A 27497-nucleotide genomic window follows, 5' to 3' on the forward strand; every position below is an offset into this window, starting at 1 on the left:
TTCTCAGTGGTAGCAGATGACAGAACGAGGAGTAATGGTTTCAAGTTGCAGTGGGAGAGGTTTAGATTGGATATTAGGAAAAACTTTGTCACTAGGAGGGTGATGAAACACTGGAATGCGTTATCTAGGGAGGTGGTGGAATCGCCTTCCTTAGAAGTTTTTAAGGTCAGGCTTGACAAAGCCCTGGCTGGGATGATTTAGTTGGGGATTGGTCCTGTTTTGAGCAGGAGGTTGGACTAGATGACCTCCTAAGGTCCCTTCCAACCCTGATATTCTATGATTCTATTTCCTTCAGGACCAGAGTAGATATGTCCTCCAGTTTGACAGTGAACTCTTTGAGTATAGTCTTTCAATCACCCAGTTTAGGAGTATTTTCATGTAGACCACATATCCCTAATTTGTTTATGACACTTACGTGTGTCTGTCAAAAGCCTCACTAATATCAAGGTTATCATGTTTCCAGTTTACTGGGCCAGTAAACTTGTCTAAGAAGAAAATGAAGTTGATTTGGCATAATTTGTTCTTGACATGTCAGTTATTATCTATTGCCCACTAATTCCTGGTTAGTCAGGAATTCAAAACTACATTTATTTAATGTATTTTCCAAACACCATTAACCAATTTCATTTCATATTATATAGTAAAATGTATGTATGTATTAGGAAGTTTAGATAAATATTTATACAAATAAAAGAGAAAGAATAGACACTTTATTTTTATGTCAGTAGGACTACTGAGAACAGCACTGGGACTACTGAAAACAGCACTGTTGAAATTCAGTGGATTTAAAAACTGACTTATTTAATAAAACTTCTATACTTTTACTAGGGGGAATATTTGTCTTCAGATTAAAGAACAGAAAAATAGGCCTATCAGTTGTTCTTTCATCAGTCAGGGAGTCAGGATTGAGGAGTTTTGTAACACCTTATTGAAGGTCAATTTATATAGACATGGCTGTCAGGTACCATAAAGTGATATATCTCACCTTTCAAACATTTAAAGAAATATTGGGATTTGGTATACCTTCTGTGTAAGAAAACTGATTTCTGATATTTATGACTTTATAATTTTATTTATTTTTAAATAAAAATGATGTTTTCTATCCTCCATCCTAAATCAAATTACTCTTATTTTGGAAAATAATGATAAATTGTACTGAATGCATTGCAGTGAAATTCAACCAAATTAACATATGGACCCAGATGTAAATTATTTGATATTGTAAAGTAATAACTACTTTGCATTTCCATAGGTATGCAAGAATGTATACTGTGCTCATCACAACGCTATCTGGTTGCTTTCCATTGTAGAATTTGAGGATTCATCCAAGGATCACCAGTTGTTTTAGAAATACTAATTATTGCAATACTCTTGTAAGGTAATATGTCAAATTAAAGTCAAAGTTCCCCTGAGCCAATGGCTCATCAGACTGACATGGTTAAAGCACATCAATTTCATAGTCAGTGGTACACAAGGTAATGATATGGGCATCATCACATCCATCCGCCTTTGACTGCCCCGAACAGATGGATCAGGTACCCATATTGCATCTGGTTGAATAAAAGGTGGCCTTTCAATGTGAGATTGAGCAAGACTCAGACCCACAACCTTCAGGACTGTATTTAAGTGCCTTACCCACTCACACACCGTACCTTGATAAGGCAGTATGGGGTATGGATATATAGAAATCATTGCATAAACCCCTGAAATCAAGCCAACTCTGGGGTTGACAACAGCATCTGCCTACCATCACATATCATAACTAAACAAGAATTTAGGACAGGATATTGAGAATAATGTGGAACATAGGAATGACTACACTAAAACAGAGCTGTAGTCCATGTATTCCTGTCTCCAGCCTCCAATGATAGATGCTTTAGAGGAAGGTGCAAGAAACCCCACAGTAGACAGATGTGGGGCCATCTGTCTCTTATCAAAGCCTCATTCTAATCCCTAGCAGTGAGATATTGGTTTGAAGCCTAAAGCTTAAGGTTTTGTCTTCTTCCAATACTCTCTCTTGTTAACAGTAACTATTATAACTCTGAATACTCTTATTAGCCATATAAAATGACCAATCACTCATTGCAGATTGCTAAATTCTGGCCTTATTTGTAGAACTGAAAGTTTGGTGGAATTTACATATCCTCTATGGAGGTGAAATACAAACTGGAATTTTGGCAACATACCAGGGTGTCCACCGGATAACCAAAAGTGGCCAGAGACTCAATCTAATGCAATATCTGAAACCTTCAACCTCCAACACAGAAGTGTTTTCCACCACCATGTATTTGGCATCAATCTTACTTTTATTTATTTTTTTTTTAAAGTTTGTAATCCTGGTGACTTCATTGGGACTAGAGTTGGTTGACATTTTTTTTTTTATTTTTAATGGGGTCTTTTTTCAACTGGAATTGGCCTTTTTATGAAAAACATTGTTTTGCAGAAATGTCATTTTTTAAAAAATGTCTACAACTTTTTTGTATCAAACATAAAAATTGTTTTTGTAATTTTTCAATTTAAAAAATCCGCATTTTGACAAAATTCACATATTTTCCAGTAATTGTTGTTCTTCGAGATATGGAATGAACATGTGCAACACTTTGAGTGTTAGTGCACTATTGCAATGAAGTCAGAAAACTTTTTTCCCAGAGTGGTAACCATCAGTCAGGGGATGCATGGATACTCCTCACGCTTGTGCTACTAGCCAGCAGTTTAAAGTGGAGGAGCCACCCAGTGTTCCCTCTAATTTTTCCCACATATGCGGATTGAATTTTGTTATGTGCACCAATATGGAGGTGATGTGTGACACATTACCTTCATATTGGCACACGTAACAAAATTCATGTGGTGGGGGTGGGTCCAAGGTGTTTGGAGTGTGGGAGGGGGCTCAAGGGTGGGGCAGAGGGTTGGAATGGAGGGCTGCGAGGGCTCCAGCTGAGGGTGCAGGCTCTGGGGTGGGGCTGGGGTTGAGGGGCTCAGGGTTGGGGCAGAGGGTTGGTGAGCAGGGTGTGAGGGCTCCAGCTTGGGGTGCGGGCTCTGTGGTAGGGCCGGGTCTGAGGGGCTTGGGGTGCAGGAGGATGTTCCGGGGCTACGGCAAAGAGAGAGGACTCCCCCCAGTTCTCGATCCCCGCAGCAGCACCTGGGCTGTGGAGGGGGGAGGCACCTCTCCCCACCACAGCAGCACTGGGCTGGGGCCACAGGATAGGTGCCCCTCCCCCAGCCTTGGCAAGTCCGGGTCGGGGCTGGGTTCGGGCTGCCTCTCCCCCAGCCGCAGCAGGTCTGGGCTGAGGTTGGGTTCAGGCTGGTGGAGGGAACCCTCTCCCCAGGCTACGGCAGACTGGGGGCTGGGCTAGGTTGAGGCGCCTCTCCCCAAGCCACGGCAGGTCCCAACCGGGCGGGTTTCCTGAAGGCCTGCACAGCGCTAAATAGGTTGTTGTGTGGCCATGGAGCTTACAGGGAACTTAGGAACCACCCTGACTCCGTCCTCAGTTCCTTCATCCCAGATGCCAGTTCACATTGAGACTCTGATATGGTAGGTAAGGAGGGTAGGTCATGGAATGGATATGTGCAATAAACACACCTCAAAAAGAAGAACAATTAATGAACAGGTACATAGCTAGCTTTTCTCCTTGATTGTTTGCACAGGTCTCAAAATTCAAGGCCAGAAGGGGCCATCATGATCATCTGGTCTGACCTCCTGCACATTTCAGGCCACAGAAGCTCACTTATCCATGACTATAATAGGCCTATAACCTCTAGCTCAGTTAATCAAGTCTTCAGATCTTCATTTAAAGTCTTCAAGTTACAAAAAATCCACTATTTACTCTAGTTCAAACCAGCAAGTGACCTGTGCATGAGTCTTCAGGTCTATTGCACTTTACGTGATTCATAAGCTCTTGCAGAAAGAGAATGGGGAATCAGAGATTAGCTAAAGGACTGTAGCATCACTCTCCCAAAGTTGCCATAATCTCTAGAAGCCTGAGAGATACTAAGTAATGAGCATGTGAATAAAAGATCAAGTAAGTGGCAGCTCTAAAAAGTCACTGATATAAGCATGACCTAGAAAAGCAGCTGAAGGCACCTAAGCCCTTGTAGAATGTGTTAATGTTCTTTGAGGTAAAGAAACATTAACAAAGTCATAGCACAAAAAATGCAGGAGGACATCCTCTGAGTTCTAATAGACTTCCCTTTCATCCTTTCTGCAAAGGACATGAATAAATGAGGTGACATTCTAAACTGCTTAGTCCTATCCAAACAAAACACTAATAGTGTGCAAATGTCCAAAGTATGGAGTTTTTCCTTTATCTTTGTTATAGTGTGTTTTCAGGGAAAAAAACAAATAAACAAACCATAAGTAGTATATAGTCTGATCCTTATGAAAATCCAAAATCACTTTAGTAAGTAATTTGGAGTGAGGATGAGTCTACCTTTGTCCTTGTAAAAGACCATATAAAGGAGAATCAGCCAACAAAGCCTGACATTCTGCAACTCTCCTACCTAAACTAAGAGCTATGAAAAATGCTACTTTCATCAAGAGATGAGAAAATCAGTACTTAGACATAGGCTTAAAAGGGGTTCCCATCAGTCCAGAGAGACTCAAATTCAGATCTGAAGATGGAGTTGGATCTTTAGTAGGTGGGAAAAGTCTGTCCAAATTTTTCAAGAATCTCATAGTCTTAGGGTTGGAGAAAATAGATCTCCAATCTATAACAGAGTGGAATGCAGAGGTAGAAGCCAGATGAACCCTCAGGAAACTGTCTGCAAGAACTTTCTCTTTCAGATAAAGCAGCTAATTCAGAATAAAACTGAATGGGAACTTGTGAAGGAGAGGTATTTTTCTGCTGGGACCAAAGACAGAATCTCTTCCATTTCATGAAGAGAGTACTTGGTAGAGGACTTCCTACTATTTAAAAAAAACATTCTTAACTTCAACAGAACAGGCCGCTTCATGATGATTTAACAATTGAGCATCCAGGCAGTTAGATGCAGGCTGATAGGGTTCAGATGCATAGTTTGGCCATGGTACTGGCAACCCATGTCTCTTGAAATGAGAAGTTCAACAGGTCAGAGAACCAGTGTTATCGAGATCAGGCTGGTGCTATCAAAATTAGAACAGCATATTCTTGCCTGAGTTTGGCCATCACTCTTAGCAACGGTAGAAAGGCATCTGTTATATCTGACTCTGAAAAGGATTTTGGGGTCATGATGGATAATTAGCTGTACATGAGCTCCCAGAGAGACATTGTGACCAAAAGAGCGAATGCAATCTTGGGACTGTTGGGAATAAACGGGAATCTCAAGTAGGAGTCATTTTATCTCTGTATTTGGCACTGTCAAGGTTCCTTCCCCACTCTGAACTCTAGGGTACAGATGTAGGGACCTGCATGAAAGACCCCTAAGCTTATTCTTACCAGCTTAGGTTAAAAGCTGCCACCACCAAAGTGTTACACAAAGAAAAGGGGAAGTGCCCACTTGGAAACGTCTCCCCCACAAAATACCCTCCCAAGCACTATATCCCCTTTCCTGGGGAAGGCTTGATAAAAATCCTCACCAATTTGCATAGATGAACACAGACCCAAACCCTTGGATCTTAGGAACAATGAAAAAAAAAAGCAATCAAGTTCTTAAAAGAAGAATTTTAATTAAAGAAAAAATAAAAGAATCACCTCTGTAAAAAATCAGGATGGTAAATACTTTACAGGGTAATCAGATTCAAAACATAGAGAATCCCTCTAGGCAAAACCTTAAGTTACAAAAAGACACAAAAACAGGAATATACATCCCATTCAGCACAACTTATTTTATCAGCCATTTAAACAAAACAGAATCTAACGCATATCTAACTAGATTGCTTACTAACTCTTTACAGGAGTTCTGACCTGGATTCCTGCTCTGGTCCCGGCAAAAGCATCACACAGACAGAAAAGACCTTTGTTTCTCCCCCACCTCCAGCTTTGAAACTATCTTGTCTCCTCATTGGTCATTCTGGTCAGGTGCCAGTGAGGTTATTTTAGCTTCTTAACCCTTTACAGGTGAAAGGGTTTTTTCCTCTGGTCAGGAGGGATTTAAAGATGTTTACCCTTTCCTTTATACTTATGACAGGCACTGATGTGACTGCTGCTGGAATACTGTTCCCAGTTCCAGTGTCAATAATTCAAGCATATTGATAAACTGGAGAGGGTTCAGAGAAGAGTCATGAGAATGATTAAAGGGTGGGAAAACATATCTTATAGTAATAGACTCAAAGAGCTCATGTACAGCTCATGTACAGCTAATTATCCATCATGACCCCAAAATCCTTTTCAGAGTCAGATATAACAGATGCCTTTCAATCTGTTCATTTTAACAAAGAGAAGGTTAAGGAGAAGGTTAAGAAGTAATTTGATTACACTCTAAGTAGGAACAAATATTTAATATTGGGCTCTTCAATCTAGCAGAGAAAAGTATAATGTGATCCAATGCCTGGAAGGTGAAGCTAGACAAATTCAGACTGGAAATAAGACATACATTTTTGACAGTGAGAGTAATTATCCACTGGAATAATTTACCTAGGTAGGTTTGTCTTGGATTCTGCATTACAGACAATTTTTAAATCAAGATTGGGTGTTCTTCTAAAAGATATGTTCTGGGAATTATTTTGGGGAAGTTCTATGGCTAGTGTTATACAGGAAATCAGACTAGATGATCACAATGGTGATCTATGAACCAATAATGAACACATGTATAATCAACCTTAAACTCTTGTGACTCTAGTGCATAGCCACATGGAAGCATGCATCCTGAAAGTCAAGGTTAAAAAGCCAGTTATGGTGAGATAGGGAATGGAACCAAAAAACCCTATATTTTTATGTATTTATTGAGGTTTCACAGGTCTAAAATAGGTATGAGTCCTCCTTTAGACATTGGAATGAGAAAATAGTGGGAATAGAATCCCTTCCCCCACACTGAATAGGCACGTCTTCTGTAACCCTCAGCTGCAATAGAGACTGAACTTCTTGAATCAGTACAGTCTTGTGTGAGTGGTCCCTGAAAAGGGACAAGGAAGGGGGAACAGAAGTGAATTGGCACTGTGTGTTTTGTCTGGTGAACTGAATCAGTAGTACCAGACAGTACCAACAAGGTCAGTTGCCAATAGTACCTTATGAGTGGGAGCCAATACTTCCATGACTGGAATTGGTAGAAGCCACTACCAATCTCCTTCTGCATCTGTGAGTCCAGTACCAATAAGCACAGAAGGCCTCTGGCAGCCACATACACCTCAGGCAATGTTGATACCAATAAAGCAGTATGTATCAGAGAAGAAGCTGACACTTCTGAAGGTTCAGACAATGGAGTCAGTCTCGACTGTAGTTGTGTAGTTGATGACTCAATGTTGCTAGAATGTGGAACTGGAGAGCACCGCATTGAAACTGCTTGAACTTCAGTACTCAACTTCTTGTGAGAGTCCCTAATACTCAAAAAAGAAGGTCAGGTGCTGGACTTCTTTTGGTACTCAAGCAACACTGGGGATGGAGAACTCTCTATTTTCACTGGTTCCCTTTGATGTGGGGAGCCACTAGGTCTGGCACTTTGCTCCAGGAAAGACTCAAATCTGAATCCCCCCCACACTGAATGGCTGGGTACCAAATAGGGGCACAAAGGTGTCTATATCAGAATATGTTGAAGCTGAACTTCCCTTAGTTTCTCAGTTCAAGTTTTAAACAATGTACAAATGGGTCACTTTTGCCTGATGTGTTCCTCTCCCAGACACTTGAAGCAGCTGGAATATGGTTTACTGACTGGCATTGATTTATTTCAAACAGAACCACTTGAAGCCTTAGGACTTCAGCTTGCCCCAGTACTAAGCCAAAAGTTCAAAGAAAAATGAACGTAAAATATGTCCAACCAAAATCTAAAGTACCACTAGAAGTATTCTAACTATTACAAAAAACATTCAGAAAAAGTTTTCTAAAAGGAAATATGAGAAGTGTGAGATGCTCACACACACTGCAACTGCTGAGTGGTCAGAAGGAACTGGGTGTTTTGTCTGGGTGGTGAGGTCAGGGCAGCTCCAACCCTTTATACTTTCATGAGTATGCAGAACACATATGAGCCACCCCAATATTTACTGCTATAGAAAAAGTTATCTGGCTCCAGTTCACTGGCACTCAAACACATCAAATGGAATGGACATGTGCAAGCACTTGAAGAACTACCAATTTCAATAATCATTTTCATAATTATTTCAATAAAAATGTCCATAAGTGTAGTTAAAATGAAAAATAGGTATGTTTCAAACCTAATAAACTGATACAACTTTGAAATTTAGAAATTTCACAACTTTTTTAAAAATAAGAGATTTAAGTATTACTTATTAACATGTGTTAAGTGAGTGCCACCTGTTCAATTACCAGCAGAGCTTCATCCAACTCATAAGCAATTTTTGCAAGTTTCCCATCCAAGTGCCGGCCTACGCTATCCTTATCTAGCTTGTGATATTCGATAGGATCATAGCCCAAGGTACAATGAGTTAGGTCATACTTGGAGTCTGTTCCTGTTCCCATTTAAGTCAATAGGATCAGAATCAGACTTAACTTGTAGGTTTGTTCTGTTTATCTTAAAAGGATCTTCCTCCAGAAGTCCCCATACCACCCTCTTCCCGACCACCACCACCATCACCCTGTAGCTTACTAGCCCTCTCCAGTAATTGATTTACTGATCTGCCAGCAGGTAACAAAATATCTCCTAGCCATAGATTCTCTTCCACTAGTGGCCTGGAAGAAATGTTCTTTCTTCCAATCTGGAATCTCCACCAAATTAACGTCTTGTAATGCCTCCACTTCCTGAAATAACGTTGAGACCATGACAGGTAAAAAGGTCTCTGGTATATAGTTCCCCCAGACCAAAAATGCATCTCCTCCTGAGCAGCCCAATGTGAAGAGATCAGATCAAGGCATACCAAGGTGATAAAAGTTGCAACTTGTGGCCTTGCTGTGTCACATAACATTAAAGGGGATAAACTTTTCTTTCTTTCTCCGGATAAAAAAGCTCTTTACATTTGCAGATCCTTCAACCTCTGATAGAGTGAGGTACCCACTTATGCCCCGTGGGAAGAGGACCCTGAATCATCTAGGGAAAAGAAAAAGAAGCGGGATCAATCTGCTACAGGACATGCAGAAGGGTTTTGGCCATAGTTCTAACCAGTACCTAGAAGTGCAGAGACTACTGATGAAGCAGGGCAGAGAGAAGAAGGCAAGAGACTGGGAGAGGGAATGAGACTGGTGTTGGAATACTTTGAGCATGACAGAGTGATGTGGAAGCAGAAGCAGAGACAGAAGCAGAGGGAACTGTTTGAGCAGTTTCTTAGTCTGATGGCTTTCAGGCAACATACCATCAACCAGAACTTGTAGCAGCACCAACTGCCAGCAACCCAGGTACAGACATCTCCACATCCTTCAGCCAATGCAGCTACAGAGAACTCTGTTGGGTTGGGCAGGAAGGGGAATGAATCTATGCATCCTTAGAATAGTTGCATTCTATTCACACTATTTCCATGAAACAGGGGAGGAGAACAGATACAGTGGCAACATACAATATCTAGATATGTTTCATTCAGTGGTGTTCTTATTGCTTTTGTTTGCACACTGTAATTATCACTTTTTAACATTCACAGCCTCTATGTCTGGAATAGGCAAAATATGTCCAGCTCATCAGATCTTTTAATCTGGCCCTTGAGCTCCCATTGGGGAGCGGGGTCAGAGGCTTGCCCTGCTCTGCACGTACCATGGCTCCGCATGATTCCCAGAAGCAGTGGCATGTCCCCCCTCTGGCTCCTACATGTAGGGGCAGCCAGGGGGCTCTGTATGCTGCCCCAAGTACTGTCCCCACAGTTCCCATTGCCTGGGAACTGCAGCCAATGGGAGTTGCAGGGCAGCACCTGCAGACAGGGCAGCACACAGAGCTGCCTCTGCATAGGAGCCGGAGGAAGGACATGCTGCTGCTTCTGGGAGCTGCAGGGGTGGCGCCTGCAGAAGGGGCAGTACGCAGAGCTGCCTGGCCATGCTTCTGTGTAGGAGCTGGAAGGGGGACATGCTGCTACAGGTAAACACCATCTGAAGCCTGCACCCCTGACCTCCTCTCATGCCCCAACCCCCTGCCCCAGCCCTGATCCCCCTCCCACCCTCCAAACCCCTTGGTCCCATCCCGCAGTACTCTCCTGCACCCTAAACTCCCTAGCCTCAAGCCAGAACCTGCACCCCCATCTGGAGTCCTCCCCCCACACAGAAATCCCCTGTTCCAGCCCGGATCCCCCTCCCGTACCCTGAATTCCTCATTTTTGGCCCCACACCATAGTCCACACCCCTAGCTGGAGTCATTACCCCCTCCCGTACCCCAGCCCCCAATTTCGTGAGCATTCATGGCCCGCCATACAATTTCCATACCCAGATGTGGCCCTCAAGCCAAAATGTTTCCCCACCCTTGCTCTGTGTAGTGGCAGCTGGGTTGCCTGTGTTTGTTTGTAATTAATTATTTGTATGCACAAGCCATCATGTAAGTGTTTAGAAAACAAAGAAGAGGCAGAAAGTTTAAAATCAAAGCTTTTAATAAAGCCTCATAATAACAAGAGATAAAGTGATATGTATATAGAGGCAAACATTACTGCACATCACATTTCCCCATTCAAATAAAGTAGGTGGGCACACAGGACAACCTATAATTCCCTTGCTCTCCTGGACCCAGCCCCAATTATCAGAGGTCCACTTTCTGGTTGTGTGCTCTGGGCCTGTAAACCAACACTCTCCTGAACCCACTCCTGGTGAAAGCTCTCCCCATTATCCTTACATATGTTGTGCAGTGCACAGCTTGCTCCAATAACACAAACTGTCATCCAAAAAAATTTGTGGGGAGCAGATTCTTGCCTTCAGTCAGCCAAATAATATTCTAAAACACTATCATCTGCAGTTACTCAACATGTAGTTAGACCTTCCTCTGCCAGGTACCCTTACAACAGGGTAGGAGTCAGGGCAGTAAAGAGTAGGATGAGCCCCCTAAAATACAAGGGGGAACAGAAAACCTAGTGATATCCCTAGTACTGGAAGGGAATAAAGTACTTTCCTGTCCAAATAGATAAGCATCACATCTCCTGAGACACCCAGCACCATACACCCTACTAGTACTTCCACTTTTCATATTAATTAACTTCTCTCTGTGGTTTGAAGAACAAGTGAGCAGCACCCATTCTGTCTGACATGTTCATGTGCACCTTGTGGGAAACAGACAAAGGGCCATTGATAGCCCTAGTACATTTCAAAAAAGCTATATTCTGAATGCCAGCTATAATCTCTGGGACATTAACAATATAAACCACAGCAATAATTGCCTCACAAGCCTCCATCTCCACAGCATCAACACTTGACTTGCTAACACTAACGTGGCTAGCCATTGATTTGTAAAGAGGAATCTGTAAAGCAGGAATCTGCTTCTGATCTGACATAGCCTCCCTCATCTGTGTATCCTGGCAAGTGCCTCACAGAGCTCTATGAAGGTGTGCTTCCTTTAGGAAGATCTGGAGCCACTGCTAGTCGTCCTGCACTTGCTGGAATGGAGGTTGTGGACAGAAGTGAAGAGTGTGCAAAGCCAGAATTGCTTTAGTTTACTGTTTTGGTGGGTTAAAACCACCTTGGGATACCACAAAAATTATAACAATACAGAAGAAGCACATGACAATAATAATTTGACCTTGCTATATGACTTCAAGAACAAATGTACCTTACAAAGTGCAAGACGGAATAAGGGGTACAATTGTGACTTGGCCTTTGTCACTTCTGAAAGTCCAGGCAACTTCAGAAGGGAGGTCATGCAAGTGATTTTAAGATCACAGCATAGACCAGAGCAACAAATGCTGAAGTTCAACCCAGGAAAAGAAAGGACTCTCGGATATTCAACTTTAGAAAAGCTGACTGGGAAGGCTTTACCTCTAAACAGCAAAAGTTTTGAGAAATAGTAAGATGGTGCAGATCATTTTCTTCATGCTCAACAATTGACTTTTTTGGCTATGGTGAATGGTCAGAAAAGTAGATAGCATACTCAGCAGAACGGATTGCCTAAAGGTTCTGTACTAACAACCTTGTTATTTCACGTATAATCGTATGACAGTTGGAATTCCCCAATGTGAAAAGATTCATTTATTCAGATAATCTTGCATTGCCACCCAGTCAAAAAGACTTGAGGACATTGAGTGCATTCCAACTGGTTCCGCAGCTGTACTTGGAAAATACTATTGCACATGGTTCCCAAATGCCAATCTGAATGCACAAGTGTGTGCCTTCCACATGAAACATTGAAATTGAAAATTCCAAATATCAAGGGATGGTACAATCCTTGAGCCCTATGAACACCCAGTATACTTTGAGTTCACATTAGACCGAATGCTGACATTGAAAGAGCACTTGTACATGCACACAATGAAAAAGAAATTGAATGCCAGAAATTGTGTACTCCAGAAACTGGCCAACAACAACAATGGCAACAAAATGGGGAGCTGATCCCTAAACACGCCAAGCAACCAATCTCACCCTGTGTTACTCAACTGTGGAGTACTGTGCCCTGGTATGGTCATTCTTGAGCCATGCACACAAAATTGATACTAATAATCAATCCTGTAGGATCACCAGAGTGACTTTGAAACCAGTTCCCACATTGCTGATATATTGCTTCGTGCTGGTTGCACCACCATCAGTGAAGCAGGATGCCTTCATTTAAATAAAGAAAAAAATGGTGCATGATCCAAGACATCCACTGCATGAGCACATTCCACCACTCAAGAGATGGAAGTCCAGGAGCTTTGCCTCTGAAAATTCTTTATTCCAAAATATCACTGTAGAAGACTACAGAGTAACAAAATGGCAGAAAATCTCATTGATCTTTGGGAACCTGGTCCCTTCAGAACTCCCTCCAGTCATTGACCTCAAACAAAAACAAAAATATACTCTAAATCAAGCAACAGCTGGGGTGCAAAGACAGGTGACAATATGGCCAAGTGGAAGCTGGGGAACAACCCCAAATGTAAATGTGGAGAGTGTAAATAAACACTTGAAAACTACCTGATTCAGTGTTCTCCGTCAACATCCTGTAATCCCAAGGAACTACTCAAGATAAGTGACGAAACAGGGTCTTGATTGCAGTTTTGGAGCAACAAGCTATGATATGGTGGGCTAAGAAATGTTACGGGTCTGGGAAGGACAAACAAGTTCTCCCACAATACACTGCAAAACAATTCATAGCGTGACACAGCTTAACACTGCACAAGGAGTCATTGGATATGCCCCCAAAATCTTACTGCCTAATCCAGGTCACTGCAGTGCAATGACACAAATATGACCCGAGTGTAACTTAGTAGTATAGAGGCTCACAGCCAGGCTTGGCTAAACAGGGGCTCCCATATTTGGGTGTCCAGACCTGGATAAATTCTGCAGTGAAGACATACCCTAAAAGTATTTACTTTGTTCATATGGACCCCATTCCTCCAGTCTTCACTTAGGCAAACCTCCAACAGACCATAAATTCATGGTGGTGGTCTATTCCTGTTCATATTATGTAAAGCTTCCAAATGTCACTCTGGTAGTGACATGAACAGAATTTTTTAAAATATTTTGGTTCATATTGAAAGAAAAATGATGATTTAATTATTTCATCTTATAAGAAACAGCTCCTGAACCATAAACAGCAAAGTAATATATGTATATCTTCATGTGTTGCCCATAGGGGTAAGACAACCTTTTATATCAGAGGTTTCTTTACAGGTTTTTTTGGTCAACATTTCATTTAAATATAGTTATATATAAGCAATATTCAAATTTATTAAAATTGCCTGCATCTTCTGAGAGTCATGACATGACTTCACAGACTAGTTAATAACATTACTTTTCATTGATACTAATATCTGACATTTTCATTAGCTAATAGTTCAAAAAGAAAATATTTTTCTAAAACACAGCAGTTTGCAGCCTCAACTGTCACTGCAATGCTATACATGCCAAGTGATGAATCTAATTTCTAAGCTGGAGAATAGCCGAGGAAATAAGCAACCTGTATTTAAGGGAAAACTATATATATAGAAATGTAGTGAAAATTATCTTGCCTAATTCTGGATAGTTTTGTTTTTGTTTTGTTTTCATATGATGTCATTTACCACTTGGAAGTCTGAAATGAGATGTTAAAATCAATAATCTTAAACTTGCTTTCAGTTAAAATGTATTTGATTCAACTTTGGATAATTTTGTACAACCATGTGTATGGCATAAGAATACTTTAAGTTAAAAAAAAATCTAATTCCTCACTATGACAGTTTGTAGAAGATAAGAACAGGTTAAAGATTATGTTTTCTTTTTCTAGGATGACAGTCCTAAAAAAAGCTATTAAATATGCATAGTTTCTATATAATTAAAAAATTCAAATAATTACTTCACCCACAGTTGCAGTAATGATATGGTATCAGAATGCTTATATTTAGAATGCTGACAGGAAAAGGCATTTGACATCAAGGTGGATGTTATAAAGACTGTTTCTCGTGACTAATGTTGCTCACAGTTTGAACGAAAGCTTTTCTTCAATTAGTGGCTTAGGTTTTTTAATGTAGCAATCATGAAAGGTGTCAGTCTGACACCAGGAGAGACTGAAGTCCTTTCATTATCAGGAGTTGTGGTCGCACCAGTACAAGCTTTCGCACAATACTCTGCTAATGTGTCTCTCTTCTGACATGTAGGATCATGTCTGGGGTTTACTGGTTGTTCAGCATGCCCATTTAAGACTTACCCTTTCTGCTAAGCATGACAGTTAATGACAACCGAAATAGTATTCTTTGGAGCAGAGAACGTTTTTCCACTGGGAACTAACTAAGACCATATAGCAGCTGTCAGAGGTTAATGGCTTGCCGTCACACAACTTACCTTGGACTGATTCAGTTGGTGAGCTAGAAGTACATATGAAAGTTCTTTATAAATGATTAAGATGCAGCACTGTATATCAGAAAGTGATACACATTAGAGAGGATGTGTTACATAAATATAACAAATTAGATTTTCATAACTGCAGGTCCTGTTGTAGAAGGTTATCATTCATTTTCAACCAGAGAGGAATATTTTTTTAGTAAAACCAAAATTATTGGTTTTAAACAGCCCTCAGTGTACTTTCTAGAAATGTGCTTGTAAAATTCAAGGCAACTTCTTTTTTTTTTTTTTAAGCCCACTCAAAGCTCACCAAAAGAACCTTCCAAATCAGATACCTAACTTAAAATATTAATCTTTCAGTAATATACATCTATTGACTTCGTAACTAATAAATATAGCCATCTATAATCTTAATTGAACACTTCAAGCAATTAAATATTATTGTGTATCTGTTAGAGACCAACTCTAAACTGAAATAAGATGTTTTAAAGACCTGCTCTGCCACAAGATGGAGTTGGATGGTTGCACCTTTCAACATCTATGGAGTTATTAGAGATTTAAACAATCCTATTGCATGAAAATAAGTTTGACCAGGGGAAACCAGAGGTTTTATTAATTATTATTATTACTGGGAGGGAGAGGTGAATCTTGTTCCAGCATGTATATATGTAAGCAGAGTCAGGACGAGCTCCACCCTGATATCTGGTGGTGAGGGGTGGCAAGTTATGGAAAAGAACTTCAGGGGCTGATCTCATTTGCATAGGCACACCCACCCTGCCTAGAATGAGGCCATAACTGCCCAAATGGTCACTTTGGCTGCTGTGGGATCCCCAGTGTCTCTGTTATTGGGGCAGGAAGAATAAATTGTTATTACCCTGATTATGGGAGTCAAGGATAGTGGAACTGCACTTGGCCTTTTGTTATGATGGAGGGACTTGCCATCAACTAAGGAGCACTCGCTAGGCAAGAGACATGGGTTCCAAAACTCTGTGAATTGAGAGAGGTATCCAAGCTCTGCTCTGCTCTGCTCGGAAGGGATAGCTCAGTGGTTTGAGCATTGGCCTGCTAAACCCAGTGTTGCAAATTCAATCCTTGAGGGGGCCATTTAGGCATCTAGGGCAAAAATTGGGGACTAGTCCTGCTTTGAGCAGGGGTTGGACTAGATGGTCTCCTGAGGTCCCTTCCAACCCTGATGTTCTATGAATGAAGAACTACTACTTGACCTTTTGAATTTCACCCACCACTAGTTTCAATTCAAGTATATCTTACTATATTGCACACTTTAATCAGTAGCTTAAGCGTGGATATATTTTTTGCTAAATAAAGCCTGAGATAATACTAGAAGGATCCTGCCTGAGAGTAAAGTAAAAACTAAAATGTGCATAAAACACATTTAGGGTCAGATTTTGAAAAACAATGTATGTGCAAAATGTTGGGTACACTTGTATGCTAAGGCCTGACCCAACAAGGCATATAAACTCATGCTTAAATTTAAGTCTGTGAGCAGTCCCATTCACTTTAATGGGATTATTCCCAGGCTTAAAGTTAAGCATATGCTAACTTCACTAAGAATGATCTGAAGGATACTGTTTATGGGTTAGCATTGCTTCCAGAAGTTTGTTCTGCCCATTTCATTCATCCTATACTTTTTAATATGAAAACTGGGGGGGAAAATGTAAAGACTTTTCAGTAGAAATTAGTTATATTTTTAAGTAGTGTTTAGTCATTCCTAGGCAGTCAGCATATGATTTTAGAATCACCAAGGGTGACAAAGAATGGAGAAATTATGGTCGCATTTATAAAGAGCATTACAGCAATCAGTGAAACATCTGCCACTGAGTGATATCTATTTCAACCCCCTGCAGGAGGGAAATGATGTATCTAAGAATCACATGAAACCAAAATGCTGCATATATAAGAATTTTAGAACGTCTGTGCAGAAAAGTCTAAAGGCTAGCCTAACTTAAAAATACCTTGTCAAGGTTCCTCCCCAACTCTGAAATCTAGGGTACAGATGTGGGGACCTGCATGAAAAACCTCCTAAGCTTATCTTTACCAGCTTAGGTCAAAACTTCCCCAAGGTACAAAATATTCCACCCGTCGTCCTTGGATTGGCTGCTACCACCACCAAACAAATACTGGTTACTGGGGAAGAGCTGTTTGAAAACGTCTTTCACCCCAATATACTTCCCAAAACCTTGCACCCCACTTCCTGGACAAGGTTTGGTAAAAAGCCTCATCAATTTGCCTAGGTGACTACAGACCCAGACCCTTGGATCTTAAGAACAATGAACAATCCTCCCAACACTTGCACCCCCCTTTCCTGGGAAATGTTGGATAAAAAGCCTCACCAATTTGCATAGGTGACCACAGACCCAAACCCTTGGATCTGAGAACAATGAAAAAGCATTCAGTTTTCTTACAAGAAGACTTTTAATAGAAATAGAAGTCAATAGAAATCACCTCTGTAAAATCAGGATGGTAGATACCTTACAGGGCAATTAGATTCAAAACATAGAGAACCCCTCTGGGCAAAACCTTAAGTTACAAAAAAGATACACAGACAGAAATAGTTATTCTATTCAGCACAATTCTTTTCTCAGCCATTTAAAGAAATCATAATCTAACACATACCTAGCTAGACTACTTACTAAAAGTCTAAGACTCCATTCCTGGTCTATCCCCGGCAGAAAAAGCATATACACAGACAGAGACCCTTTGTTTCTCTCCCTCCTCCCAGCTTTTGAAAGTATCTTGTCTCCTCATTGGTCATTTTGGTCAGGTGCCAGCGAGGTTACCTTTAGCTTCTTAACCCTTTACAGGTGAGAGGAGCTTTCCCCTGGCCAGGAGGGATTTCAAAGGGGTTTACCCTTCCCTTTATATTTATGACATACCTGCATAAATGTAGAGTTATATACTCATTTCCAGTTTCACTAATTTCAAAATATATCAGTTTACAAAATCTATACACAGTGTATAAAGTACATTTTCAGATCCGAGTTCAACTATTTAAAACACATTTATGTTCTCTGTTACACGTGCCATTTGGATTTCTTTTTCATTTTCTTAAAATTCAGCCCTTCCAATGGAGACATATTTGAGATAATAATAGAACACAGAGCCTTTTATCTTCAGATTTCCTCGTCATACATAGCCCAGGTTGGCAAGCAACTGAAAAATAATGACCATTTGATTATTCTTTGGAAGGCTATGTAAAAACAGCTGGTGGTCCTATTCCAGAAATGAAGCAATGTTCCACATCTGGGCTGGTAAAATTATTTATTGTGAATGTTTTCAGATATATTTAGCCTTTTTATCAAAGTATTCATTGAACAATGTATGTGGATAAGTTTCTATCTCTGGGATGATCATTTTGACTATTTGTTCTTCAGTATGCAAAGACAATCATTTCCCTTTCGTATATTTCAAGTTAGTATTTTGAATAAGCCAATCTTGTAATGATGGAAATAAAGGAAAATTCAACAAAATACAGGACTGTCCTTAGTTTAAGAACAGTAATGGAAAAGTAGTTTCTCTTTGAAGTCTGGTCCTGAAGTTTTTTAGCTGCTGAGCTTCAGTTCATTTGCAAATTTGACACCATCAGCTCAGGATTAAACAAAGACTGTGAATGGCTAGCCAACTACAAAAGCAGTTTCCCCTCCCTTGGTGTTCACACCTCAACTGCTAGAAGAGGGCCTCATCCTCCCTGATTGAACTAACCTTATTATCCGTAGCCTGATTCTTGCTTGCATATTTATACCTGCCTCTGGAAATCTCCACTACCTGCATCCGACAAAGTGGGTATTCACCCACGAAAGCTTATGCTCCAATATGTCTGTTAATCTATAAGGTGTCACAGGACTCTTTGCCGCTTTTACAGATCCAGACTAACATGGCTACCCCTCTGAAGCCAGATCGCAAGAGTAAAATATCAGGACACACAGGGGGATGGGGGGTAGGGGGAAAGGAGCAACAGGTGCGCAGCCCCGACCAGAGACATGGGAGAGGGACGCACAACCCTAGGAAGCTGTGAGGCGTGTATAAGACCCCTGCTGCAGCCCCTACGAGGAGTTCATGGGCTCAGCTCCAGCCCCCAGAAGAAGCCCCAGAAGAAGCTGGGGTGCATGATCCCAGTTCCAGCCCCAGCCACATTGCTAGCTCAGCCCAGCTGACAGTCACCTCACCTCCCAGCAGAGCTAGTTAGTGCGACCAGGGAAGGGGGCTGGGCATGGGGAAGTGAGTGTCCGGGAAGTCTGTGGTGGGGTGCTGGGCTGTGAGGGGGTAGAGGGCGCTGGGCAGTAGCAGAGGTTTGTGTGTTTTGGGATGCTAGGCAGTGGGAGGCCTGTTGGGGGGCGCTGGGCAGTGGGGAAGATCTGTGGGTGTCAGGGCACTGGGCATTAGGGGTCTATGTGGGACTCTACGTAGTTGTGGTGGGGGGGCTGTGGGGAAGGGCACTAGGTAGTGGGGGATGGGTAGATCTATGTGTGTTGGGGAACTAAGGAGTGGTGGGTCCTGTGTGGGGTGCTGGACAGTTGTGGTGGGGCTGTGGGCAGGCGGGGGCACTGAGCAAGGGTGATGGTGTGCAGGGCACTGTGCATTTGTGGTGGAAGGGTTGTCGGGGGGGGGGCGCTGGGCATAGCAGGTCAGGGGGGCACCAGGTCGGGGAGCTGTGTGGTGTAGCATGGGCCTGCGCCCAATAGGAACGGGCATGCTGGCAGCACAGGGCCAGGCGTACCAGTGTGCATCTGACCATGCCATACATGCCCCATTGCCCCGGCCGAACCCCCGCCCACCGCTCGCCTCCTGACCTGATGGCTGGAGCAAAGGGAGGAAGTGCGGGGGTGGGATCCCAGCGGTGCTTACCTGAGGTGGCTCCCGGGAAGTGACCATGAGGTCCCTCTGTGTTCTAGGCCAGGGGTGGCCGGAGGTGTTTCTACATGCTGCACCTGCCACTAGCACCAGCTCCACAGCTCTCATCATGCCAATGGGAACTGCGGGAGCAGGGCTGGCGGGTATGGGCAGAGCCACCTGGCCACCCCGAGCCTAGGAGCCAGAGGGACCTGCCTTGGGTAGGGGTGGGATCCTGGCAGCGCTTACCTGTGGTGGCTGTGGAGAAGCGGCTGGTAGTTCACTCTGGCTCCTAGGGTCAGGGGTGGCCAGGGGCCTCTGTGCACTTCCCACACTGACAGGCCCCACCCTACAGCTCCCATTGGTTGCAATGGAGCTGGTGCTGGTTACAGCTTGCAGAGACACCCCACCCCCTGGGCTGCCCCTATGCCTAAGGGCCTCAGGGTCCTGCCAACCGCTTCCTGGGAGCTGCGTGGAGGTGATGGCTAACTGAGAGCTGAGCCCCTCCTTGTGGTTCAAAGTGTACATAGGAGTTGTATTAATTTAGATGGAATAAATGGGCCCAAAAGTGTCAAAAGGTGTTAACATGACCCTGTCACTATCCAACATTAAAAAATGTTAAACAAGGTTTATGGTTTCATATACAGAGACCTCAGCCTGCTTGATACCAGAGTAAACACCTTATTAAACTTTTAAACCTTTTATTAAAACATACAGAAAAGAAGAGGGAAGACTAAAGCATTTGAAATGTAAAGTACTAAGTAAGGCTTTCATTTTAACATCCCGTCTTTGCTTTCCTGTTAGCTGGAGAGAGATTTTAGAAGGAAGCTTCCCCCACTCCCTTTCCCCCCCCCCCCCATGCATCTTATAAATTCTGATCACTGTCCTTTTTAGGGAAAGAGATGAAATTAGTTGAAAATGACTGAAGCAGTTACTGCTGCTATTAAAGTCTAATCCCTTTTCCTAGAAGACAAAGCAAGACAAACACACAAATGGGGAGAGGAAAGAATAGCAAAGATAGAAAAGGCACCTTCTGACTCTGGTGTTGACTCCCTTGCAACTTCACTTCTGGAAAAACAAAGGCATAGCACAAGCTCCTATACGCCACCTGAGACCTTGCAAATTTGTACCAGCACTGAGCTGTTTAGAGCACTTCTTTCAGCTTCCTCTTTCTGGTAACAGGCTCACAACAGTGTTGCAAATTATACAGTCTTGACTGGCTGAGCCAGACTTTTACTAGACAGAGGGCTAAAGGAAAAGGATAGGAAAGAGGAAATAAAATGGGAAAGGAAAAGGACACACTGGTGAGTGCACATGTGCACGCACGCATGCATGAGAAAGTTTCACATCCCAGGTGGTGTTCAAGATTTAGCTGGAACTGGCACTGTCATCTGGGTCACTCTCTCTGGCCTGAGCAGGACATCTCCCAAAAGTCTCAGTGTTGTCACATTAGATACCGGGGACCCAGGCAATGGTGGGGGTTCAGCCATCATGTAAAGCTTGCTCCTTCCCCCTCTTTAAGTTAAGTCAGCATTATTCCCCAAAAAATCTCTTTGAGGGCCCTAAAAGGGAGTGATAGCCTGTTCCCTCACTGTTTTGTTCACCAGTTAGGCCTAATCTCCAGCACACCAATTTTGGCCTATTAATTTACCGTTCCACATATCTCTTGTTTATCAAACATGATCTTAATACAATCCTTGAATTATATCAGTAGGTCTTTTCGTTTGGAATAATTCAGTGTGTCTCCCTTGGGCATCTTTTCCCATCACCATTTATTGTTATAGGTTATTGTGACATTTTATAAACTTTTTCACAGTTGAGCTCACCCTTATGGTAAAACTATAGGTACTGTTATCACAATAGATTGTACCGGGGAGGGACTCTGCCTCCTCTTGGCCAGGCAGGGAGTGGGAGTAGGGGAAGCTAATTAGCTCTCAACACTGCTACCAATTTTAAGCCTTCCCAGATGTCCAGGAGCCATCTTGCTACCCTGCATTCCCTCCATCTAGTTGAGGTATACTGAACTGTGTTTCCAGGATATTGTGGGTCTAACTGATTGCCTGGTTTAGGATCAGGAAAGATTTTCTTCCATTTAGCCAAACTGGCATGGATACAGAGTTTTCCATCTTCTATGCAGCATTGTGAAGGCCAGCTTAGGTTAAAAAGTGTAAGAATAGAACATTACTGATAGGAGATAATCTAGGAATGTTTGTCACAAGTTGTGGATGATTTTCAGTGTGGCTAAAGAGTGAACGGTTCAGCTCCCATAAATAAGTGAGATCCAGGATATGGCTAATAGAAATTCTGCCGGTAAAGACAAGAGGCGACCTAAAGTCTTCACAGACTGATGTTCTCCCTTCGTACCCTCTACCCCCACCCTCCCTCCCGTGGGGGAAGGTGAGGGGATTCAGAAGTGGGCCCAGCCCTGGGGGGGTCGGCTGAAGAGGGTCTACTGTGTGTTATTGGTTACAAGATAGCATCTGTAACCCTACACTGGACTCAATAAAATGTCTGGTATGTAAGGTTAGGAGGTGTATAGCGCTACTTCTTAAGTTAAAGTTGTGTCCTGTGTCCACCCAGGTTTGCCTGGTGAACTCTGTCATTCACTTGCCTCATTTGTAAAACAGAAATAGAAATATCTACCTGACAGAAGGATCATGAGTCTTAATTAAAATTTTTAAAGCACTTTGAAGTTTTTTGATAAAAGCACTATTTGGTCTAAGTACAAAATATTTTATTACTGATAATGTAATTTTTGGTGAATTTAGCTTTGTTTCCCCCATTAGAAAATCAGCTTATTAAAAACACTAATTTGAAATGAAACCAATAGAAAATGTTGTTTTTTTCTTTCTATATTGACAAACTGAAGGCTGACTACAATAACAATCTAGCAGGCGGAAAAATCATCCCTGTACAGGAATATTCCAGAAAGATTTTAACTTGAAAAATCTGAGTTATAAAAAAGTTTTTGATGCCTCAAATATAGCAGTTGCTACTGGTGAGTAGATGAGAGTGACACAGGCCCAACCATGTGCAATAAACTGTTAGGATGAAGATAGGATCTGTGTACATTACTCTGTATTCTAAGTGCCATGCAGGTGGCTGAATGTTGCTGATTTATCAATGAATAGCAAAGAATATAATAAAAATAACCTAGTTCATTCTGCTATTTGAAAAGCTATTAGCAAACTAGTTCATTTTATTTTATTTAAATAACTTAAAATGAACAGTGGTCCCAACTTCAGCCCCAATGTTTCTAGCAGCCTTTATTATTTTTCTAGTTTATTTAAATCAAAATAAAAGTTTGAAGGGCTAGAAAAAAAATATTTCTGCAATGAATTCAATGTAGATTGAAAGGTATGATGAACTTTTATTTCCGGCTCTTTATTTGGCTAGGGCAGTGCCAGCACCGGCAATATTCATGCTTTGCAGAACTTCAGGGAAGACCAGGAAAAAACATCTGCTGAATTCAGCCCTTTTGGGCATTCCTCTGGCTGGAGTTTCATCAACTAAACTGTTCACTGTATCACACCTCAAGTATACATCCCAACAGAATCATAAACAATACACTCAATCTGCACAGCAACCATAAATGTTTTTGTACAGCCACCTATTTCAGAGTTTAGTTTAGAGCTGTCATTCTTAATCCTCCTTTTATAATGGGACAATTTCAATGTTTGGATTTTGAGCTAATTATTTCATTCTTCTCTTTTTTGGTAACTTTCCCCAACTTCTCTAACAGTTTGCAGAATTCAGTTTGTTAAAGGGTTATTAGTTGACATATTGGATTTGTGAGTCAGCACAACATATAATTTACTCCTCCAAGGTCTTGATTTAAATTTGGTTATGCCGAGGTTACTGGAACTTGTCCTGATATGATAACTTAATAAGATGAAAATTAGTTCAGGTTAGCCAACTCTGATATATAGCACACTGGGTAGCTCAGTGATCCTGAATCCAAAGCTATTTTATTCAGTAATGACTGTTTTGTAAAATACAAGAAACATATCTTTCTTATATTGTTCCAGTAGTAATTATGTGTTATAAAGTACTAGAGACATACACTTTATCACTACTGAAAGCAATAGATTAATCAATGCCAATTTTCTATTAATGAAGACAGAATTAATTATATGATGCAGGAAGATCATTACAACTCTTAGGTACTTTTTAAAAGATAGGTTACTGAACACAGATGTTAAATTGCTGTGCCAAAATAAGAAATATAAGAAAAGTAAAATCTATTGAACCAGACGCTCAGCTTGAGTTACTTGGTGTAACTCCATTGATTTATGTTAGCTGAACACTTGGCCCATAATGTTTCCTATTTTTTATGACAAATAATCATTGTTGGCATCAGATAACTCCCTCAAAGTTGTAATAAAATATATTGAAAAATTGTGTTAAGAGCAAACCTATAGGGAAATATTTTCTATTAGTTAGAGCAGATTACAGGGATCCATGATTCCCAGTATCTATTCCTGACTCTGAACCACACATGAAGGGTATGATGTTATAATCTTGTAGTAGTTAGGTAGTCTGGATATAGTATCTGGTTCATATGTGGTGGGCAGATAAATTGTTTAGTTGGGAACACAGTGTGCGTGTGTTGCTCCCTGTGGTCCAGATGGAGTAAGGGGTGGGGGGCTGATCTAGAGGAGGAGGGTGAGAAGTCATACTGGGGAGGTTGGTGTTGGAAACTTAGCTGTGAATTTCCTGCTTTTAAAAGGCAAATTATTTACAAACTTCTCTTTCAACAATTTTATAAAATACTTTGAGATAACCGAATAAAAGTATCATCATCATCTCCTCCTCCTCCCAGTGTCAAGGTTGGGTAGGGCTGAATAAAAGGCATGATAGAGGTACAAATTCTTATATTGAAAGTGCTGGTGACAACCTGCACTACTTAAAGTTTACAGTGCTTGATACAGGCATGACCAGCAAACAGACACAGACAAAGTAATATGGTTAACCAACAGCCACATCATTGATATAAACACCACCTGAAACTAACAAAAATCTATAGTCCCATGCAATATACAACCTTCCCTATGGACCAATTACTAAAGTGAATATGGCCACCTTAGCACTGCCCCTAGAGATGTCCAAAAATGTTTGGCAATGCCTTCTCCTTGTCCAAAGAAATGAGAACCTCTCACAGAAGCTCCTCTCTTCATCTTTAAAATTGAAGTACCATCCTACCTTAACATTGCCCAACTTTGTCCCCTAGTTCTGAACGTCAGTGTTGGCCCCTGCCAACTAAGCTACTATACCGATCACTGCCAACAAGCTACAACATCACCACATGATATGTCACAGTGGTTTTGGTAAGGCACACAACCAAAAAAGAAAAACAAAACAAAAAGCCTCCTAAAAAGCCTACAAGACCACTTAACTAGGCCAATCTACAGTTTGGGAAAATTCCTTCCTGATCCCAAACTGGTTATCAGCTAATTCAAAGTACAAAGGACAGAAGGTCATGCATCAAACCAATGACACCCAATAAACTAAGCAGTTGGGATGCTGCAAGCCCTGGCAAAAATGGCCTAAAGCCTTTTGATAACATGGTCTCCCACTCCACAGGAGACAGGCAGCTCCAGTCATGGCCCCATTATGGCCTTTATATAGACCAGTCAGACTATCAGGGGAGGCTGAAGAGATCCATCCCACTTCTCAATAGTACGTGGAGACTCCAGGAGACTCAAATGCTCAAGGTATAGAACTCAACTCCTTAGCTGCTACTTCTTCTCTTCTCTCCCACATCATTCTGCCCTCCTTAGAGAAAAAAGGCCCCAAGGACATCCAAATCAATGCTCAGTCCAACAGAGAAGGACCTGAAATGGATGTTTATCTTCTGACAATCCCACCAAACATCCATCCTGGTAAGCCAGATGGACGTTGCCTTTCTACAGGTATTGAAGATACAAAATATTTCCTACAACCTGAGGGTGAATCAAGCTTAAATCCTTTATATTTTCTTATCACAATATCAGATTCTCTTTATCATAAGTATTCTGTGCTACAAATACTGAGGATCCCAGTTACAGCTGAGTGATATTTTCATTGTTAACAAATTATCCATCAAAGGTAATCTTTTTAATTTTAATTGTTGTTTGTGAACCACAGGTAAGCCAATCCTGCAAATGTATTAGAAATTCATATACATTCAATTAATAGTTAGAGAACAAATTTCAGCCAATAGTTTTTTGGAGGGGGAATTACTGACTCTACTTACTATTAATTGTTTGGTGTCTGTTAATGGCCACATATCATAAATGCACCCTAAATGGCTAGCTAATATCTTGTAACTAGGAGAATATTGAATGGTTGAATAAACAACAAACAATCCATTTGTGTTTTGAGTTTTCAGATTGAAAAAACAACATTCAATATAATTCAAGAAGCTTCTGATACACACAAACATTCTCAGGAATAATCTGGCCTGGGTAATTGCCTAAATACTTGCAAACACTGAATCCTATGACCCTAAACTGGAAGCACAGTTTAGTTTAAAAGGTGTAAGAATCGGCATTAGGAGATACATATAGGAATGTTTAGTTTTCATGGCAAGTTGTGGCCAGTGAGGATAAAGGCTAAAAGAGACAGCTCCCACACATAAATGAGACCTATGATATGGCTTGTAGAGAAGGGGTGATCTGACATCTTTGCAGACTGAAGTCCCCCTTGTTATCCTCTACCCCACTTGCTTGTGGCAACAAGGTTCAGAAATAAGCTGAGCCCTATGGGTCAGATTGAAGAGAATCTACTCCAAGTTATTGATTATATGGTAAGAACCCTTGAACCTTGCACTGGACCAAAGCAAACATCTGCCGTGTTTGTGTGGGTGAGTAGATAGTGTCCCTCCCCCCTTGTTAAGTTAATAAAGTTGCAGCTTGCTGCTTAAATTCATCTCCATATCTGTCTTTTACTCACCTGAATACCTTGTTCACTTGCATATCCCAATCAAATTACTAATTGCCCTGTTCTTGCCATTTGCGGATGTCAGGGTTTTTTTTTTTTCCTATAAAAGCTGATGCTCCACGCATAGTGACACTTTTGGAAGTGATACCATCCTTTGAAGCTAGTTCATTTTTGGTTTATGGTTATATATATGGGGTCATTCTGATAAGATTGCTCTTTTCACTATTACTGATGCTATTATTCTGGCACAAGTACAGTGTCTTCTGTAAAATATAAAATACTCACTCTGTCAAGTTGGCCGTAGACATTGTTTTGGTCAATATAACAATGACATGGTTTTAGATGTACACTTTGTACTTCTTTCATGGAAGTATCATAACTACTTGATTTCAGGTTCTAGATTCTAGGCTATAAAGCCAGCATGACCCTACCAATTGGGAGCGAGTGATTGTCTATTATCTTCAGGCTCAACACTACCGGATCATCAGACTGCTGATTTCTAGAAGTATTTTTCTTCTTATTTCACTCCCACATGCAGTTAAAATACACTGAACCTGGTAAAATAGAAGTCATGGACAGTCTAAACTAGGGGCAATGTTCCCTCTAATTTTTGACAGGCCGTGTGTGCAAAAAAATTCTTCTGTGCAAATTTTTGACAGGCTGTGTACGCAAAAAATTTCTTCTGTGCAAACTTTTCTGCTTTTGTGCAAATTTTTGTGTGTGCATTGTTTCACCATGTGTGTGTGCGCACACGCGCACAGCTTAGGGGGAACAGTGCTTAGGGGTTCTGAATATTGGGGC

General features: G+C 41.4%; 1 long non-coding RNA gene across 1 annotated transcript in view; it reads right to left on the reverse strand.

Moving 5' to 3' along the window:
• Positions 1–27497, reverse strand: part of LOC140908686 (uncharacterized) — a 93427-nt gene that overhangs the window by 64350 nt on the left and 1580 nt on the right. The gene's annotated exons all lie outside the window — the stretch shown is intronic.

Source organism: Lepidochelys kempii, chromosome 3 (assembly GCF_965140265.1).
Source record: "Lepidochelys kempii isolate rLepKem1 chromosome 3, rLepKem1.hap2, whole genome shotgun sequence".
NCBI classification, from domain to species: domain Eukaryota; kingdom Metazoa; phylum Chordata; order Testudines; family Cheloniidae; genus Lepidochelys; species Lepidochelys kempii.